Raw genomic sequence first — 9742 nt, 5'->3', positions numbered from 1 at the left:
TTAGTTCAATCTGCGTTTAATGTTTTAATAAAGAATTACATCCTTATTAAAGATAAAAAGACTGAAAAATTGATGAGTCTAATCTTCTCTGTAGCTAACCAATGGAAGTACCTGGTAATTGGAACAAGATCAAGCTCACTTCTTTCCAGATGGTGGAAACATACCCCTTATTGCAATTTTCCTTCCCTGAGCCATCAACATCAGGGTACCAAGAAGGTAAGAGTAACAAAATATCTTTTCTTTCATTAATATTTCTTAATTACATATAGAAAAAATTAACATTCCTTTATAAAAATTTTAAGCTCTATATTTTCTCCCTCCTTTCACTCCTCCTGTTTGATTGCCCAGAAAAGTTTGTCAGGATTGAACATCAATTTCAAGAAGCCATGCTTGCCCTGGTTTTAATGGACACAGCTCTCACAGTTACCCAGTCACCAGGGTAGTGAAACAAGGCTGTTTGCTTTTCATTGTTGTTTTGTTCATCCTTTGTCTTTGAAAAGGATCATGGGCGAATGATCAGAGGGAAAATGCAAGCATCTCTTTGCTAGCACTGAAGCAGAATTCTCCTGCTTTTCCCTGCTTGGATCTGGATTGCAGTCCTGAGTGATGGTTCTGGGGTGAGGAGAACTGGTGTGGTGGAGTTTGTGGTGCAGTGGATTTGGAATCCTCCTCATACTTCCAAGACAAAAAAAAAAAGTGCTTGTGGTCATTCACAGATCAGAGCACACACCAGGAAAAGAGTAAACACCTCTCCTTTGATTATACCACCTTGGAAGAACTGCAAATTTATATGTCCCTACAAGTATCTCTGAAAAGAACTGAACAAAACCCCAGAAATTTGGGACTGTACATTCTCCCTTCCCCACTGGAACACAGTCCTATCTTGATGAAGAGTTAGAAAGTCAAGTATTTGTCTGGGAAAATGAGCAGATAACATAAAAAATTCCTGAGACTATAGAATCTTACTTTGGTGACAAAGAAGGTCAAAACATGCAACCAGAAGAACAGACAACAGTCAATGCTCTCACATCTAAAGCCTGCTAGAAAAATAAGAATTGGTCTCAGACCATAGAAGAGCTCAAAAGGGATTTTGAAAATCAAGTAATGAAGTAGAGGAAGTAGAGGAAAAATTAGGAAGAAAAATGAGTCATGAGAAGTCATGCAAGAACACCATGAAAAATGAGTGAAGAGTTTGCTATAGGAGACCCTAACGAATAACAAAGAAAATAACACTAAAAAATAGCCTAACCCAAAATCCAATGAGAAGAATTCCTTAAAAAGAAGAATTTGTCAAATAGTAAAGGAGTTCCAAAAGCTCAATGAGGAAATATTACTTAAAAATTCGAATGAGAGTAGAGATAGACAAGATGGCAGAGTAGAAACAGGGACCTGCTAGAGCTCTACCACCAAATACCTCAAAAAAAAAAGACCCTGTAAAATGACTCTAAACAAATTCTAGAGCAGTAAAAAGCACAAAATGACAGACTGAAGAAAATTTTCAGCTGAAGGCAATCTGGACAAGAAGGAAGCATAGCACCAGGCTGGAAGTGGAGCATAGTTTGGTATGTGGACAGAGCTGGAGCAGGACTTAGGTAACTGAATTGTTGGCAGTGGCTGCAGTTTCCAGACTTTTCAATGCACAAACAGCAAACAGACAGTTCTGAAGTTCTGTGGGAAGAGTCTCTCATCTGACTGAGAGGGGATCATGGTCCATCCGTAGCTCCAGCTCGAGCCCCAGAATGAGCTCAGACTTAACCCTGGCACCAGACTGTCATCAGCCACTACTGAACTGAAGGCTGCTTCTGGAGCCCCTCACTTAACAAAGAGCTCAAAAATCAGGTAATTGGCTGGGTACCTGCCTTTGGAGCCCTTGACCTGACAAAATAAGTGAACTTACCCACAGCAATCAAAATTTCTCCATTTGCTGTAACGAGAGGTTCTGTATATGGATGATGTGGTGCTGGTTGATGGAGAACCTCTCTTTTCTTGGTGCTAATTGTTAGTCCAAAATGTAGCACAAGCAAGCAGATAATCAATCAATACTTTGTTGCATCTCAGCCTTAGACTGTGTATTGAGTACACAATCATCTACAAAAAAATGTTGCGCACTACCTCTCCTTCCACTTTAGTCTTGCCTTGTAACCTTTCCAAAATAACAATTTGTTGTCAGTGTGGTAGCTGATCTTGATAATCTTTTTGTTGTGGTAACTGGCATTTTGTTTTCATTGAAAACTTCTGGCAACACTGCTAAAAACATCCTAACTAGCATGGGAAGAAGCACACAGCTCTGCCTCACTCAGTTGGTAAATGGGAAAGTATGAGAGCATGGGCAAGTATGAGAGCATGGGCCATTACACAGAAACTAGGCTTCATAGTCATATCTATCCTTTCCTCACAGGCTAGCCAGTCTGTGAGGTGTATGATGTGTTCAAGTAAAGATTAGTACCTGCAGTATAAAGGACTTTGAGCTCTTTTCAAGGCTTCTTTCTACCTTTGGTGTCCACCTGTTCCACCAAAATCTCACTCATGGCTTCCAGAAGCTATTGAAAATGCAGTGGCCACACATGGTTAAACCATTTTGCCAGACAGGCTAAAGCAGTTTGAGGGTAATCAAGGGGTCTTAACCTCATTGGTGTGTTAGTGGAGTATCTTCCCCAAGCATGTGAATACTTTCCCTGGTGGAATTGGCAGATGAGAACAATCTGTAAAAATGGCCATGAAAGTAGCCGAAGCAGGTACTGTGGAGTGCTTGGAGCTTCATTAAACACTGAAGAAACCACGGTCATCCACTGAAAATTGAGCAGTCACCAGTCATCTTGACCCTGTCCTACCACTAGACTGTGATGACTCTGGAAGAGAGAGTGAGGCGAACAACTTCCTGTCACTCTGCCTGACTTAAATCCAATTTAAGCACATATGAAAAGACAACACCCATACCTTTTTTAGCTCTCTCAAAGTCCTTTGGTGATAGGGGAGTGATAAAGCAGCAGGTGTAAATACACTGGGAGTTATAGTCATTCTGTCACTGGAAACAACAGAGGATTGGCCAGCCCCTGGATATCTGAGCAGCTTTTTAAGGACTGCACTGCTATCTCTCCTCCTAGTGTGAGGAAGAGGCTAGGCAAGATGCCTGAAAATTATCTGCTTACTCAACCCTGGCCTGATTATTATGGCAGACAGGGATCCCATCCTGCAGTCAAAACCAACAAACAACAACAACAACAAAAGTTGTGCAAAAATGTCTGTAAAGACAACCCCACTCACCATTGGCCCATGGAATGTGCACACACTTATAGACAAAACAAAATCAAAATCCAGCAGACCTGAAAGACAAGCTGCTGTTGTTGCAAAAGAACTCAATAGGTATCATATCCAAATAGCTGCCCTGAGTGAAACAAAGCTGACAAATCAAGGCCAGCTTATTGAAGTTGCAACTGGATACATTTTTTTCCTTAGGGACTATACTGAAAGGGAGTGCCATGAAGCTGGTGTAGGTTTTGCAGTCAAAACTAATCTATTCAACAAGCTTGAATGTCTCCCAAAAGGAGGAAATGACAGTCTCATGACAAAGGAATTGTCACTTTCAGCAAAATGTCATACTATCATCAGAGTCTGTTCTTCTGCCATGATAAACTCTGATGAGACGAAATAAAAATGGAGAGCCTTATCATCAGTAAGCCAGAAGATGACAAGCTTAGAATTCTCGGTAACTTTAATGTTAGAGCAAGCTCAGAATACCAAAGTTGGCAGGAAGTGATAGGGTGAAATGGAGTTGGAAACTGAAACAATAATGGTCACTTACCACTGAAGACTCCTGCATCTCATGACCTTCTCATTACCAACACTGTCTTGCATTTACCTAAACACAATAAAACTTCATGGATGCACCCTCAAAGCAAAAAAATGCCTTTAAGAGATAATGTGATTGTAAGGAAAAAGGACAGAAAGGATGTGAGAGTGATGAAGAATATATATGGTATGGAGTGTTGAGCTAATCATAGATATCCTCTCCAAGCTAAATATTTGTACTGTACAAAAGTGGGAGCTCCAAGGCAAAATTAATTTCAACAGATTTGAGCTCTTCTCTGAGAGGAAACAGTTTGTTGCTAACTTGGAGGGAAAGTAGAAGCAGCACATGATTGGCATGGTGGAGCAGAAAACAATTGGGCAGCTTAGTGATTTGGTGTATAATACTACAATTGCTCATCTGGGTCAGAACATGCACAAATATCAAGACTGGTTTGATAAAAATTCTGGTGAAATTTAGAAGCTGATAATTGAAAAGTGACAACTCCATAGTTTAGCAAAAGGATAGTTCATTCATCTCTAAGAAGTCAGTCTTTAATTACATCAAAAGTAAAGTAACAGTAAGCTTAGAGAGATGCAGGATTCTTGGCTCAGTAAGAAAGCAGATGAAATTCAGTTTTATGCTGAGTTGTTGCCTAGTAACAACACAAAGTACTTTCATGATGCCCTGAAGGCTATTTGTTGACCAAAGACCTATGATGCATCTCAATTACTCAGTGCTAATGGAGCCACATTGATTAGTGATGAAGATAATATCTTAGAGAGATGGACTGAACATTTCCATAGTATTCTGAATAGACCTTCATAAATAAACGCTGAAGCCATTGCCCCTTTAGCTCGGGTTAAAGCCAATGCCTCCCTAGTTGATGTTTCAACTGAGGAAGAGGTTTTGAATACCGTTAGAATCCTTTTATGTGGCAAAACACCTGGTGCTGATTCTTTGCCAGCTGAGATTTTCAAGTTAGGTAGTCCATTGATTCTACACAACTGACTAAAAGTTTTGAGGTTATATGACAAGAGGAGATTATCTCCTAGGAATTCAACGTTGCCTCCATTGTCCACCTCCATAAAGGTAAAGGAAATAGATTGTCCTTTGACAATCACACAGTGGCTCTTCTCTTAGTCACTGAAGGCCAGATTCTTGGCAGAGACTTTTTGTTTAAATTAATTCATTTCTTTTAAGTTTTCTACAATCACTTCCATAAATCTTAGATTTTCTTTGCCTTATTCCCCCCTCCCTTCCTCTCCCCTCCCTGAGATGGCATACAATCTTATATGGGTACTGCACAAACATTTTTGCTGAATACAATTTCGTCTTGGTCATGCTGCATAGAAAAATTAAATTGAATGGAAAAATCATTTATTCCTATGATCGCTAGTGTTTTCAATAGGAATGGGTGTTGTATTTTTTCAAAATATTTTTCTACTTCTATTGAGATTATTGTATGGTTCCGGTTGGTTTTGTTGTTGATATGGTAAATGGTCTATAATTTTCTTTCTCTGTTTTGATTCTTCCTAATTTAGGTATCAGAACCATATTTGTATCATAAAAACAATTTGGTAAGACTCCTTCTTCCCCAGTTTTCCCAAATAGTCTATACAGTATTGGAATTAATTGTTCTCTAAATGTTTGGCAGAATTCACTTGTAAATTCACCTGGACCTGAACATTTTTTCCTATAGAGTTCAGTGATGGCTTATTCAATTTCTTTTTCTGAGATGTAAGTATTTAAGTATCCATTTAAGTATTCGAATTCATCTTCTATTAATCTGGGCAATTTATATTTTTAAAATATTAATTCATCTCACTTAGATTGTCAAATTTATGGATGTACAGCTTGGCAAAGTAATTTCTAATTTTTTTTTTTAATTTCCTCACTGTGGAGGTGAGTTCACCCTTTTAATTTTTCGTATTGGTAATTTGGTTTTCTTTCATTTTTGAAATCAAATTGAACAAAGGTTTATCAATTTGATTGGTTTTTTTATAAAATGAACTCTAAATTTTATTTATTAACTCAATAGTTGTCTTAATTTCAATTTTATTAATCTCTCCTTTGGTTTTCAGTATTTGTAGTTTGATATTTAGTTTGAGATTTTCACTTTGCTCTTTTTCTAGCTTTGTCAGCTACTTGCCCAATTTATTGATCTCCTCTTTCTCTATTTTATTATTGTAGGGGTTAAATGATAAAAAATTTCCCCTAAGAACTGCTATTGCAGTATCCCATAAGTTTTGGTAGATTGTCTCATCAATGTCATTCTCTTGAGCAAAGTTCTTGATCATTTCTATGATTTTTTATTCTTTAGGATTAGATTATTTAGTTTCCAATTAATTTTTGGTCTAACTTTCCATGGCTTTTATTACATGCAATATTTATTGCATTATGATCTGAGAAAGATGTCTCTGCCTTTCTGAACTGTTTTGTGAGGTTTTTGTTCTCTAATAAATGATCATTTTTTTGTAAATATGGCACATACCGCTGAGAAAAAGGTATATTCCTTTCTATCTCCCTTCACTTTTCTCCAGATATCTATCATGTCTACCTTATCCACCATTTTATTCACCTTTTTAACTTGTGTCTTGTTTATATTGAGGTTAGGTTTATCAAGTTCAGAGAGGGGGAGGTTGAGGTCCCCCACTACTATAGTTTTGCTATCTATTTCTTCCTGTAACTCCCGTAACTTTTCCTCTCAGTATTTGATGAAATATCGGTTGTTCCACACATGTTAAGTAATGATATTAATTTGTTGTCTATCGTGTCTTTAAGCAGGATATAGTTTCCTTCCTTTTCTCTTTTGATTAGATCTATTTCTGCTTTTGCTTTTTCTGAGATTAGAATTGCTACCCTTGCTTCTTTTTTTTTGCATCAACCAAATCATAACATATTCTATTTCAACTTTTTACCTTAATCCTCTGTGTATCCCCTTGTTTCAAATATGTTGCTGTTTCTAAAATTTATTTTAAGTTTTCAACATTCATTTCCACAAATTTTGAGTTGCAAATTTTCTCCCCATCTCTCCCCTTCCCCCACCACAAAACGCCTTGCATTGTGATTGCCCCTTCCACCAATGTACCATTCTTCCTAACACCCCTCTTTTCCCTTATCCCCATCTTCTCTCTTGTCATGTAGGGCAAGATCAATTTCTATACCCCATTAACTGTATTTCTTATTACCCAGTTACATGCAAAAACAATTCTCAACATTTTTTCCTAATACCTTGAGTTCCAACTTCTCTTCCATCCTCCCTCCACACCCATCCCCACTGAGAAGGCCAGCAATTCAATGTAGCCTATATATGTGTAGTTTTGCAAATGCCTTCCATAATAGTCATGTTGTGTAAAACTAACTACATTTCCCTCCATCCTATCCTGCCTCACATTGCTTCTATTCTCTCTTTTGACATTGTCCCTCCCCAAGAGGGCATACTTCTTATACTCCCTCCTCCCATTTGCCCTCCCTTCCATCATCCCCCCAAACTGCTTATCCCCTTCTCCCCTACTTTCCTGTAGTGTAAGATAGATTTCCATACCAAATTGAACGTGTATATCATTCCTTCCTTGAGCCAAATATGTTGAGTGTAAGCTTCACTTTTTCCCTCTCTCCTCCACCCTTCTCCCTCTCCATTGGAAAAACATTTTCTTTCCTCTTCTATGAGAGAGAATTTGCCTCATTCCATTTATCCCTTTTTCCTCCCAATATATTCCTCTCTTACCCCTTAATTTTATTTTTTTTAGGTATTATCTCTTCATATTCAACTCACCCTGTGCTCTCTCTCTCTCGCTCTCTCTCTCTCTCTCTCTCTCTCTCTCTCTCTGTCTCTATGTATACACACACATGCACACACGTGTGTGTGTGCATGTGTTGTGTGTGTGTATTATCACTTCAACCACCCAGATACTGAGAAAAGTTTCAAGAGTTACAAATATTATTTTTCCGTTTAGGAATGTAAACAGTTCAACTTTAGGAAGTCCCTTGTGATTTCTCTTTCCTGTTTACCTTTGCATGCTTCTCTTGATTCTTGTGTTTGAAAGTCAAATTTTCTTTTCAGCTCTGGTCTTTACATCAAGAATGCTTGAAAGTCCTTTATTTCATTGAATAGCCATTTTTCCCCTGAAGTATTATACTCAGTTTTGCTGGGTAGGTGATTCTTCATTTTAATCATAGTTCTTTTCACTTCTGCAATATCATATTCCACGTCCTTCGATCCCTTCCTGCAGAAGCTGTTAGATCTTGTGTTATCCGGATTGTATTTTCATACAATTAGAGTTGTTTCTTTCTAGCTGCTTGCAATATTTTCTCCTTTACATGGCAACTCTGAAATTTGGTTACAGTATTCCTAGTTGTTTCTCTTTTCGGATCTTTTTCAGGAGGTGATTTCTGGCTTCTTTGAATTTTTATTTTGCCCTCTGGTTCTAGAATATCTGGGTAGTTTCCCTTGATAATTTCATGAAAGATGATATCTAGGTTCTTTTTTTGATCATGCATGGCTTTCAGGTAGTCCAACCATTTTTACATTTCTCTTCTCAATCAGTTTTCCAGTTCAGTTGTTTTTCCAATGAGATATTATACATTATCTTTCATTTTTTCATCCTTTTGGTTTTGTTTTGTGATTTCTTGGTTTCTCATAAAATCATTAGCTTCCATCCATTACATGCTCATTTTTAAAGAAGTATTTTCTTCAGTGAGCTTTTGAATCTCCTTTTCCATTTGGGTAATTCTGCTTTTTAAAGCATTCTTCTCGTCACTGGCTTCTTGGATGTCTTTTGCCAATTAAATGAGTTAACCTATTTTTCTTTTTCTTTTTCTTTTTTTTTCTTTTTTCTTTTTTTTTTATTTTGTAATGTTTAACAATCACTGCGATACAATTGTGATTTTATTCCCCCCACCTACCCCCCACTCCCCCCCTCCCTCCCCACGACTGCATACAATTCTGTATAGATTCTACATATACTTTCCTATTGAGTATATTTTCACTATAGTCATGCTATGTAGTCAGACTAAGATAAATGAAAGAAATCGTATAACAAATCAGAACATGATACACAAACACATACACATACACAAACATGATCTGCTACAATATGTGAGTGACTTCCATATTTCTCTCTCTGAGTGTGGCAAGCATTTTGCCTTGAGATCCTCCATTGGGATTTTTTTTTTTTTTTTTTGGTAAGAAGTTCTTGTGTTATTACAAAAATCTAAGTCTACCAGAAAAAACTCTCACACACTGTGGTTGTTGCTGTGCATAAAGTTCTCCTGGTTCTGCTCCTTTCACTCAGCATCAGGTCATATAAGTCCTTCCAGGCCTCTCTGAAGTCTTCTTGTTCATCATTTCTTATGGCACAATAGTACTCCATTACATTCATATACCATAATTTATTCAGCCATTCCCCAATTGATGGACATCCCCTTGACTTCCAGTTTTTGGCAACTACATAGAGTGCTGCTATAAATATTTTTGTACATGTGGGACCCTTTCCCATTTTTATGATCTCTTGGGGATATAGTCCTAGTAGCGATATTGCTGGGTCAAAGGGTATGCACATTTTTGTAGCCCTTTGGGCATAGTTCCAAATTGCTCTCCAGAATGGTTGGATGCGCTCGCAGCTCCACCAACAATGAATTAGTGTTCCAACTTTCCCACATCCTCTCCAGCATTTATCATTTTCTTGTTCTGTCATGTTTGCCAATCTTATAGGTGTGATGTGGTACCTCAGAGTTGTTTTGATTTGCATCTCTCTAATCAATAGTGATTTAGAGCATTTTTTCATATGATTATAGATAGCTTTAATTTCTTCCTCTGAAAATTGCCTGTTCATATCCTTTGACCATTTATCAATTGGGGAATGACTTGTATGATTATACATTTGGATCAGTTCTCTATATATTCTAGAAATGAGGCCTTTATCCCCGAGCTTAGCTGTAAAAATTCTTTCC

The sequence above is a fragment of the Notamacropus eugenii genome, chromosome 4 (assembly GCF_028372415.1).
Source record: "Notamacropus eugenii isolate mMacEug1 chromosome 4, mMacEug1.pri_v2, whole genome shotgun sequence".
In the NCBI taxonomy this organism is placed as follows: domain Eukaryota; kingdom Metazoa; phylum Chordata; class Mammalia; order Diprotodontia; family Macropodidae; genus Notamacropus; species Notamacropus eugenii.
The sequence above is the reverse complement of the archived record's forward strand: the minus strand, read 5'-3'. Positions refer to the sequence as shown.